The sequence below is a fragment of the Triticum dicoccoides genome, chromosome 7A, assembly GCF_002162155.2.
Source record: "Triticum dicoccoides isolate Atlit2015 ecotype Zavitan chromosome 7A, WEW_v2.0, whole genome shotgun sequence".
Classification (NCBI taxonomy): domain Eukaryota; kingdom Viridiplantae; phylum Streptophyta; class Magnoliopsida; order Poales; family Poaceae; genus Triticum; species Triticum dicoccoides.
The window spans coordinates 565,915,762-565,926,879 of NC_041392.1; the positions used below are offsets into that span (position 1 = coordinate 565,915,762).

General features: G+C 43.1%; 1 pseudogene; it reads left to right on the top strand.

Moving 5' to 3' along the window:
- The first annotated feature begins 6,424 nt into the window (after positions 1-6,424).
- The window catches only part of LOC119329619, an 8,661-nt pseudogene continuing 3,967 nt past the window's right edge, over positions 6,425-11,118 (top strand).

An 11,118-nucleotide genomic window follows, 5' to 3' on the forward strand; every position in this document is an offset into this window, starting at 1 on the left:
GGAGTCCCGGATGAGATCCCGGACGTCACGAGGAGTTCCGGAATGGTCCGGAGGTAAAGAATTATATATAGGAAGTGCTATTTCGGGCATCGGGACAAGTTTCGGGGTTATCGGTATTGTACCGGGACCACCGGAAGGGTCCCGGGGGTCCACCGGGTAGGGGCCACCTGTCCCGAGGGGCCACATGGGCTGTAGGGGGTGCGCCTTGGCCATCATGGGCCAAGGGCACCAGCCCCTATAGGCCCATGCGCCTAGGGTTTCCCCCTAGGAGGAGTCCTAGTGGTGGAAGGCACCCCTAGGTGCCTTGGGGGGGAGGGAAACCTCCCCTAGGCCGCCGCCCCCCCTAGTAGATCTCATCTACTAGGGCCGGCGCCCCCCCTGGAACCCCTATATATAGTGGGGGAGAGGAGGGACTTCATACACCAGCCCCTGGCGCCTCCACCTCCCCCCGTTACGTCTCTCCCTCGTAGTCTCGGCGAAGCCCTGCTGCTGTGACGCCCTGCATCCACCACCACGCCGTCGTGCTGCTGGATCTTCACCAACCTCTCCTTCCCCCTTGCTGGATCAAGAAGGAGGAGACGTCTCCCGTCCCGTACGTGTGTTGAACGCGGAGGTGCCGTCCGTTCGGCGCTGGTCATCGGTGATTTGGATCACGTCGAGTACGACTACATCATCACCTTGCAAGCTTCCGCACGCGATCTACAAGTGGTATGTAGATGCAAACTCTCTCCCTAGACTCGTTGCTTAGATGAACTCATAGATGGATCTTGGTGAAACCGTAGGAAAAATTTTAATTTTCTGCAACGTTCCACAACACTACTATCTGGTTGATGGTATCTATCCTTCATGGGAGACCTCCATTCGAACCTCTGATACGTCTCCAACGTATCTATAATTTTTGATTGTTCCATGCTATTATATTATCTGTTTTGGATGTTAATGGGCTTTATTTTACACTTTTATATTATTTTTGGGACTAACCTATTAACCGGAGGCCTGACCCAAATTGTTATTTTTTTGCCTATTTTAGTGTTTCGCAGAAAAGGAATATCAAACGGAGTCCAAACAGAATGAAACCTTCAGGAGCGTGATTTTTGGAACAAACGTGATCCAGGGGACTTTGAGTGGACGTCAAGAAACGAACGAGGCGGCCACGAGGCAGGGGGGCGCGCCCTCCCCCTCGTGGCTCAACCGACCTACTTCTTCCTCCTATATATGTTAACATACCCCGAAAACATCCAGGAGCACCACGAAACCATATTTCCACCGCCGCAACCTTTTGTACCCAAGAGATCTCATCTTGGGGCCTTTTTTGGAGCTCCGCCGGAGGGGGCATTGATCACGGAGGGCCTCTACATCAACTCCATGGCCCCTCCGATGATGTGTGAGTAGTTTACCTCAGACATTCGGGTCCATAGCTAGTAGCTAGATGGCTTCTTCTCTCTCTTTGGATCTCAGTACAAAGTTCTCCTCGATTCTCTTGGAGATCTATTCGATGTAATCTTCTTTTGCGGTGTGTTTGTCGAGATCCGATGAATTGTGGGGTTATGATCAAGTCTATCTATGGACAATATTTGAATCTTCTCTGAATTCTTTTATGTATGATTGGTTATCTTTGCAAGTCTCTTCGAATTATCAGTTTGGTTTGGCCTACTAGATTGATCTTTCTTGCAATGGGAGAAGTGCTTAGCTTTGGGTTCAATCTTGCGGTGCTCAATCCCAGTGACAGAAAGGGAAACGACACGTATTGTATTGTTGCCATCGAGGATAAAATGATGGGGTTTATATCATATTGCATGAGTTTATCCCTCTACATCATGTCATCTTGCTTAAGGCGTTACTCTATTCTTATGAACTTAATACTCTAGATGCATGCTGGATAGCGGTCGATGTGTGGAGTAATAGTAGTAGATGCAGGCAGGAGTCGGTCTACTTGTCACGGACGTGATGCCTATATACATGATCATGCCTAGATATTCTCATAATTATTCGCTTTTCTATCAGTTGCTCGACGGTAATTTGTTCATCCACCGTAATACTTATGCTATCTTGAGAGAAGCCACTAGTGAAACCTATGGCCCCCGGGTCTATTTTCCATCATACAAGTTTCCAATCTATTTTATTTTATAATCTTTACTTTCAATCTATATCATAAAAATACCAAAAATATTTATCTTATTATCATTATCTCTATCAGATCTCACTCTTGCAAGTGGTCGTGAAGGGATTAATAACCCCTTTATCACGTTGGTTGCGAGGTTCTTATTTGTTTGTGTAGGTACGAGGTGACTCGCGCATGGTCTCCTACTGGATTGATACCTTGGTTCTCAAAAACTGAGAGAAATACTTACGCTGCTTTGCTGCATCACACTTTCCTCTTCAAGGGAAAACCAACGCATGCTCAAGAGGCAGCAACCTCCACCGGATCCTAGTATCTGCGTAGCGGCTGTTTGCCCGCTCTAAAAAACTTTGAACTACAACTCCGTCCGCTCCCGGAGCGGAGCCATGGAGCAGAGTGATCCCGAACAGGCTCTTAATATGCTATTTATTTTGAGTGATACAATTTTTTTAAAAAATAGGGACAAACGTTTGGGGGACTGAGTTGGATGACCGGCTCTCGTATCACTATTTGCGGACAAGTCTAGACCAGTCCATAGACGATACTAGTCTACGTGTTGGAGACGCGCTTACCCCGTTTATAGACTCAGCCCCTGTGGCTGTAATTTCCATGTTTGTAAATGTGCAACCAGTGTGAATAAAGTAGGTTTAGTGTAAAAAAGATAGAAGAGATAAAAGAGAAAAGGCACATTGGACAACAACATTTTGAGAAAATAAAATTGGACAGAGAATACATGACCATCAACCAAAAAATTGAAAGGAAGTTCAAAGCGAGATGGCTAAGTGAACCGATAGTGACTGAGATAGTTAATACAGCCTGGGAACGAGCTAAACTTGCTGGTATTGGGCCATCTCTAGCGGAACGTACAAAATCAGTTAAGGATGATTTACATAAGTGGGACAGAGAAACTTTGACGGGGCCAAAAAAAGAATAAAAAAGCTACAGAAAGATATGGAGAAATTGAAGAGAGGAGCGTTGACAGTTGAGGTGCGCAAGAAATTGAAGGAGTTTCAGGTACTTATCAAAAATTTGCTTGATTAAGAGGAGCTAGTTTGGTTACAGCGAGGCCGTGCCAATTGGCTTCTCCATGGAGACAGAAACACATCGTTCTTTCATAAACTACGAGTGCTCGAAAAAAAAGAAATTGCATTAAGCAACTCTTGGATGATAGAGGAGTATGGAAGGAAGATATTGATGATCTGAATAGCACCATAAAAGGTTACTTTATGTATCTGTTTATGTCGCAGGAGCAAACACCGAATGAGGATGTGTTGAATAAAGTAAGTAGCCGGGTAATGAGAGAGATGAATAACATTCTTATGGCACCGTACACTGCAGAAGAGGTGAGAAAGGCTCTTTTCTCGATCGGTGATTTCAATGCTCCAGGGCTAGATGGCTTGCATGCGGTGTTCTATAAGAGGTTCTGGGACATGCTTGGTGAGGATTTGGTGGTCGAAGTTCTTAATGCAGTCAACTCTCGGGTAATGCCAAAAGGATGGAATGACACCACGATTGTCATGATTCCAAAGGTAAATAATCCGAAAAGCGTTACACAATTTAGACCTATAAGCCTTTGTAACGTAGTTTACAAGGTTATTACAAAGTTGATTGCAGCAAGATTGAAGGTGTTACTGCCAGAGATAATCATCCCAACTCAAAGTGCATTTGTTCCTGGGCGGCTTATTCTAACAATGTACTCATAGCATATGAAAGTATACATGCAATCAAAAAGAAGAAAGTCCGCAAGGAAGGGTGGTGTGCTGTCAAGCTGGACATGCATAAAACATATGATAGAGTAGAGTGGGTGCTCCTGGAAGCAATTCTGTTAAAACTTGGGTTTCATGATGAATGAGTCAAGATGATTATGTTATGTGTTTCTTCGGTGGAGTACAGAGTGAGATTTAATTCAGTTGAGACCGAGACATTTAAACCTACCAGAGGGTTCAGGGGGATCCTCTCTCCCCTTATTTATTTCTCCTTTGCACTGAGGGACTAACAGGTTTACTATCTCATGCTGAGCGGGTTGGAGATTTAGTGGGAGTCAAGGTTTGTCGTGAGGCGCCAGCTATCACAAATTTACTCTTTGCTGATGACTCACTGGTTTTGATGAAGGCTAATGTTCAGAATGCGGTCTGTTTGAGATCTATACTAGACACATATTGTGCAACTTCTGGACAACTAGTAAGTTTGGACAAATCTAGTATTTTTTCCAGTCCTAGTACATGAGTTAATATGAAGGCCGAGGTATGCTCTTCTCTAAATATTATGACTAAAGCCTTGAATGACAAATATCTAGGACCACCGGCTACTCTTGGCCTTGATAAAAGTGACAGCTTCCAATATCTGATTGACTGACTATTTCTGAGATTGAGTGGTTGGAAGGAAAAATGCCTATCCACGGGAGGGAAAGAGGTCCTTATAAAGTCAGTTGCGCAAGCAATACCAACTTACGTGATGTCCATCTTTAAAACTCCTAAAAAAATTGCAAAGGAATCACGGATGCGATATCTCGGTTTTGGTGGGGTGATGATGCAACTCACAAGAGGATGCACTAGTTCGCGTGGTGGAAGATGTGTATTCAAAAAAAAGGTGGTATGGGCTTTAGAGACATCCACTATTTTAATTTGGCTTTACTGGCAAAACATGCGTGGAGACTTATTGATAATCCCGATTCTCTTTGTGCGATGATCCTCAAAGCGAAATATTTCAGTGATGGAGATCTCTTGAATGCTACTTTGAAGAAGAAATCCTTGTATACTTGGCAAAGTATTATGGCCGGTGTTGAAGTCGTGAAAATTGGGCATGTTTGGAGAGTTGGTGATGGGACGAATGCACTCCGCAATCCCCAACCAGAAAGGTATTAACTACTCGTGGTAACCATCTTCTATCACGTGTGTGTGTGATCTCATTGACCCTATGACGGGTGATTGGGACGAACAGCTTGTTAGGCAAACATTCTGACAGGCGGATGCTCAACACATACTTGCAATTCCACTACCTTTGATTGATATGACCGATTTTGTCGCATGGAATATGACTAGAACAGGAGTATTCATAGTACGGCCAGCTTACCATGGTGTATGGGAGTCTCAGTACGGCTATAAAATTCAGAATTCAGTGGGGTCCTCTAAATAGAGAGATACTTGGGAATATGTGTGGAGTTTACTATGCCTGTCGAAAATAAAAATATTTTTTTGAAGGGCACTTCACAGTGCAATCCCTTGCTGCTCTATTCTTATCAATAAACATATCAAAATCAACCCTAGTTGCCCTGCGTGCAATCTAGGTCATGATAATATCAAGCATTTGCTATTTGAGTGTAAGTTAGCAACAGATTTGTGGAAATTATTAGGTGTTGATGATATCATCAGGAAGGCCTGCTTGCTGGACAAGGCGGGGGAAGTTATTCTTGAACACTTGCTATGTTTGAAAGACCATGACATTCACATCCCGGATCTACCGAAATTGAGAGAAACAATAGCAAGTGCAGCATGGTATTTGTGGTATGAAAGAAGAAAATTAACACATGGGGAGAACGTCCAAAGTGCAGTTCAAATAAGCTTGGTTGTGAGAGGACTCGCCGCAAATTTCATTATTTCATGCACACCTAAGGCCAAACTGAAACAGAATATGTGGTTAAAGCCAAGGTATGGATATGTTAAACTGAATGTCGATGCTGGTTTTGACGTAGATACACTAGAAGGAACGGTGGGGCAGTTCTTTGAAACCACAACGCCAAGTTCATAGCTGTTGCGAATGAAAAGATTGATATATGTTTTGACTAGTTTACAACAGAGACAATTGCAGTATAATTTGGAATGAATCTAGCACGTACAACAAGGTGTAGCAAAATCGAGATCAACTCAGATAGTATGGAAGTGATAGAAGCTCTAAAGAAGAGCTACTCTTCATCAATTGCTAGTGCCATATTCGATGATTGTTATTTCAATTTGACTAATTCACATCTAGTTGTTTTTTAAGAACGTCACATCTATGCTCCCACAAATATATAATACAGCAACAAGACACAAAAAACTAGGACAAAAAAATAGACCATAAACAAAATGAACATCAGTTTATGTCACATCTAGATGAGTCCTAAACAGACCCTTGTTATTTCATGTCCTTAGATTTCAATCATGTTACTTATACTCATTGTAATAGAAAGAGTAATGTGATAGCTCGTGGGTTTGCTAGATTGGCTAAATTTTCTACTACTGGTTGCCCCTGGTGCGGTTATCCCTTTGCTTGGAAACGATGCTTCTGTTTTGATGCTTGAATAAAGGAGGAGTTTTCTGTCAAAAAAAAAATCAACCAAAAAAATTGGGGAGAAGCAGCAGGTGCTCCGCCTCTGCCGCCGCCGGTGATCCGCCGTAGCAGCCGCTCGCCCCGCCGCACCTGATCCTCTTCAATCTACTGTTCCATTCCACCCCGACCCAAACCAAACACACACTAAACACCGCCGCCGACCTCTCCTAAGTTGTGTCCCATCTCACCGGAGATGGCCGGGGCAGCTTCGTCGGTAGCGCCAGTTCTCGTCATCTGCTTGCTGTCTCTTGTTCTCTTCTTCCACAGGTTAGCGCAACTTGTTCTACATGTACTCCTCTAGTGAACCTTTGGGGATCTCGTTTGCTGAATTAAGTGCTGAAGAGGGGATGGTTTCTTAGCCTTTCTTTGCCATGAAAATGTTAGATTTGCCGGATTAGCATGCCTGCCGTGGCAGATCTGAGCAAGATTTCGCTCGTGATCATCCCCGGCATCCTCGGGCCACCCCTACGCTCGCTTAGTTGAGATAATTTGGGTGGGCATCACTGTTCTAAACGTTCTTGGGGCTAGCCTTGTTACTGCAATCTAATCGAAGCCGGTTTCTATTCAGGGATGCTTTGCAACGGAGGTAGTTGTGGGGAGGAAATGCCTGTAGTACAGTCTGTAGTTTTGTGTAATCTGAGTCTGAACTGTATGCCTTGGTGTGTAATTAATCCAGGTGCCGGAGCTGTGAGGCTGTGGAGATAGAGAGGACGTTGGCGATGATCAAGCCGGATGGTTTGTCTGGTAACTACACCGAAAAAATCAAGGAGGCCATCTTGGAGTCTGGATTTGATATCATAGAAGAGGCAGTTGTCCAGCTGGATGTAGAGAGGGCATCACTCTTCTACGCTGAGCATGCCGATAGAAGCTTCTTCAACAGCCTAGTGAAGTACATGACGAGGTATGTCCGTATGTTTTGTTCTAAAGACATGTGTGTTTTGTTCTAAAGACATGTGTGTTTTCTTCCTCCCAAGGCCATGAGGAAATTTGATTAATGCCACCTCTGTTCCAATACCTAATTCCTGAGCTAAATTTGTCTCTTCAGTTTCTTGGTATGATAAAATCAATTAATTTCTGAAAACATGCACACTTTAGGCAGAAGAGTTGTATATATACGGAGGAGATCAGATGATTGATATATGTGGCAAGGGCTCAGAGAATCTGTGATGTTTTAGATTTACAAATCTCTTTTTTATATCGAGCGATTTAGAAAAGACAATTGTTCATGTCATGGTTCAGAGAAATTAGGTGATTAGGAGTGTTCTGTGAAGAATCGAACTTGGTGCTTAGGAGTCATTTTGCAGTAATATAATAAACATATTAAGAAATTCATTATCAATATTTTTAAAGATTGTAAAATAATTATTTAAGAATATTTTTGGCAAAATTAGCTACTTATAGTAAAATCGACATAATAACAGGCAATTAACTTACAAGTTCCAACTCAGTCATCTATAGCCAAATCAACATGTGATTAACATACAATCAACAAATTACAATCATCCGAGTACCCTAGGGGCATTTAAGACATTTTCTCAGCTCACACCGCTCTCGGCCGTATTTCCAAATGACCAACCTTCAGCCGCTTCTGATACACCCACAACCCAAACCAAACAGAGTGTTCGTTGTAAAATCCAGTAAGCATGCCCACATTACGCCCCGAGCAAAATTGGACATTTCTTGGCTCATAGTCTCATAGCACATTTTTTAGGCAATTGCTTGGTGTGCGTGGGGCCAGTCCCCACCTGAATATGTTGCCCAAAACCGGTGTGGAGTATTCAAGGCTAGGTATTCCTGCCAAGACATAGTGGCTACCTTACTATAGGGTTTCTTGAACTGATGCAACAAAAAGGTAGATTGGAGACAGTGTTGTGAACTGTGACATGAGGAGGTTGATCAACATTCTTGAACACTTTGTCACTTTGCGCTGCCCAACTCTTCCATAAGACATTTTGGTATATTTTTATTTTTTTCGGGAGAACTCCATTTACTTTTCTTGTTTGCATTTGAGTACTATCATGCTAATCTGCTCTGCATACAAAGCAGCCTCTGACATGATTGTTTTTGTTTGTGCTGATGTTCAGTGGTCCAGTTTGTGCTATGATTCTGGAAAGCCCCGATGCCATTTCACGCTGGCGAAATTTGATAGGGCCAACTGATGCAAGAAAGGCTAAAACTTCACACCCTGACAGGTTAAGAACTACAGCATTCCTTTTTCTAGTTGAGAACACCTTATGTGAGATCAATGATGACTCCAATGCAAACATATTAATAAATAATAACTAATATCAGTGTTCCATAGGAAACTTACTGCACCTTTTCATTACCCAAGTGTTTGTGATCCGTGTCTCATAACATATTAGTGAGCTTGAACCTAACTCTTGCTTCTATGCTTTTGCAATTCATGTTATTTACGAGCACCACGCTTCTCATTACAGCATTAGAGCAATGTGCGGCTTGGACTCTGAGAAAAATTGTGTGCATGGTTCAGATTCACCGCAATCTGCAGCTAGAGAGATTTCGTTTTTCTTCGGAGATGATAAATCTGGTTGGCGTCTTTGCTTTCATTTGATAAGTTTTGGAGATTAGACCATGAATTTTCTGACCATGATTCACTACAATGCAGAAGCGCTGGAACATGACGAGCTGTAGACAATTGGCATGTATCCTCAAAAGGCAGATAATTTTTGAAGTTTGATTTGCCCCTTCCAGCTATTAGTTGATGAAAATGTCTGTACATCACATATGTTGATCTGACATCAAACTTCTCCAGTTGATAGCTTCATCCCTTGGTTGCCAAAGGCTGTGACGGTGAAATCACCACAGCGAAATTTTGTCAAGCACTCCCATCTAACTGATTGTGTGTCCGTGATGTCAAAAAAAAAAAACTGATTGTGTGTCCCAGTTAAATACACCCTCCGTCCGGAATTACTTGTCGCAGAAATGAATGTAACTAGACGTATTTTAATTCTAAGATACATCCATTTCTATCCATTCGTGCTGCAGGTAATTCTGGACGGGGGGAGTATATAATTGGCTTTACTGGATAAAAATCCTATGGGTTTTAGAACCCGTGCTGACTGGCTTGACCATGCCAATCTTATTTATCAAAAACTGTCACTTGTTAGTTGATGGAATGCAAGTCCAGATGCAGTAATCCATGAGGAAGGGAGAACAAAGCTGCCATTTGCTGAAAATAGCATGCTTGAGTAACAGCATATTGCTCTGCTGTAGATTCAAGAGTAGTATTTTACCAGCGGTTCAGTAGTCTGGTTACAAAGGGTGAGGCCGAGAGCCCCATCCAGCTTGTGCAGGTGCAGGCTTGATCTTATGCAGTTTTTTTGTAAGGAAACATGTAGGGAAAAGTAAGACGCAAAAGATGTGTACGGAAAATTATCAGCGATGAGTTAGAAGTACCCTGATAGAAGTTTTGGTCTTATGGATGATCTTTGTTGTTCGTGTTTGCTTCAAATTCCCACAATCAATGCTTACTTGAAGATGTGTAGTCCAATTGTGCCGTGCCCTATGAAAAGAATGTAAATCATATTTTGATTCATTAAGACAAGGATTTGACTAACAATTACTTTGTTAATATAGTTCAATATTTCAATATACACGACATAAAATTGTGTTATTATACTCGTCTTGAAAAAACACAAATTGTGATTGTGATTTTGTATCGTAGAAATTGAAGTATTTTTTTATTGTGCCTGTTGTGCTGAATCAAAATGCACCTTACATTTAAACCTGAAGCCTTCTTCCTCCTGCATACAGCCACCACGCGTCGACTCAACATAACTAATGTAGATTGCGCTGACAAATGTCATCGGTTTTTGTATTAGATCAAGATCCTTTTTTGCAAAAATAAAAGATTAGTAGCTAGGCCTCCGTTGACACATACTACTCCCTCCGTTCCAAATTACTCGTCGCAGAAATGGGTGTATCTAGAACTAAAATACATCTAGATACATGCATGTAATTCGGAACGGAGGGAGTACCTTCCAAAAATGTGTCTACAAAAGTTTAAATGTATTTCTTATCTCTCTTATGTGTATTGCTAATTTAGCTTTGAAATTTCTAGGAGTTGTAGACATGCATTTTTATTATTCAAAACGTTTAAATTTGATTTTTTGGAGATCTCTTAAATTTGATTTTTTTTTACAAATTTGAATTTGAATTTTTGAGGCATTTTTTTTCGAGAATCAGGCATTTTTTTATTGTGCGGATATTCTCGCAGCCCGACTACTCTCGGCTCGGGTCTGCCACCCCTAAAATCCACCGGGCTCTGGACCCGGCCCGACCCGCCCAAACACGTAATCCCGCACCGATACCAATACCACCTTCCTTGCTTCCGTGGCCGGTAACGACAACTCCGCGTCCCGCTTTACCCCTTCTTCTCCCCCGTCTGCTCCACCACCCGAGCGACTCCAGACCACGAGCCCCGCCGACGAAGCCGCCGTCGCCAGCCCCCACCCGCGTGCAAGAGGAGAGCGCCCCACTTCCGACGTACCTGCCCCTCCACCCACTCGACTCGCCCGATCGATTCCGCCGCTCGATTTTGACCCGGCTGCTGTTTTTTTGTCCCCCCTCGCAGATTCAAGCCGATCGGAGCGCGATCCGGCGGGTCGGAGCCCAGCCATGTCGGGGGTTTTCGGCAGGGTGTTCGGGAAGTCCAAGGAGCAGAGCCAGGC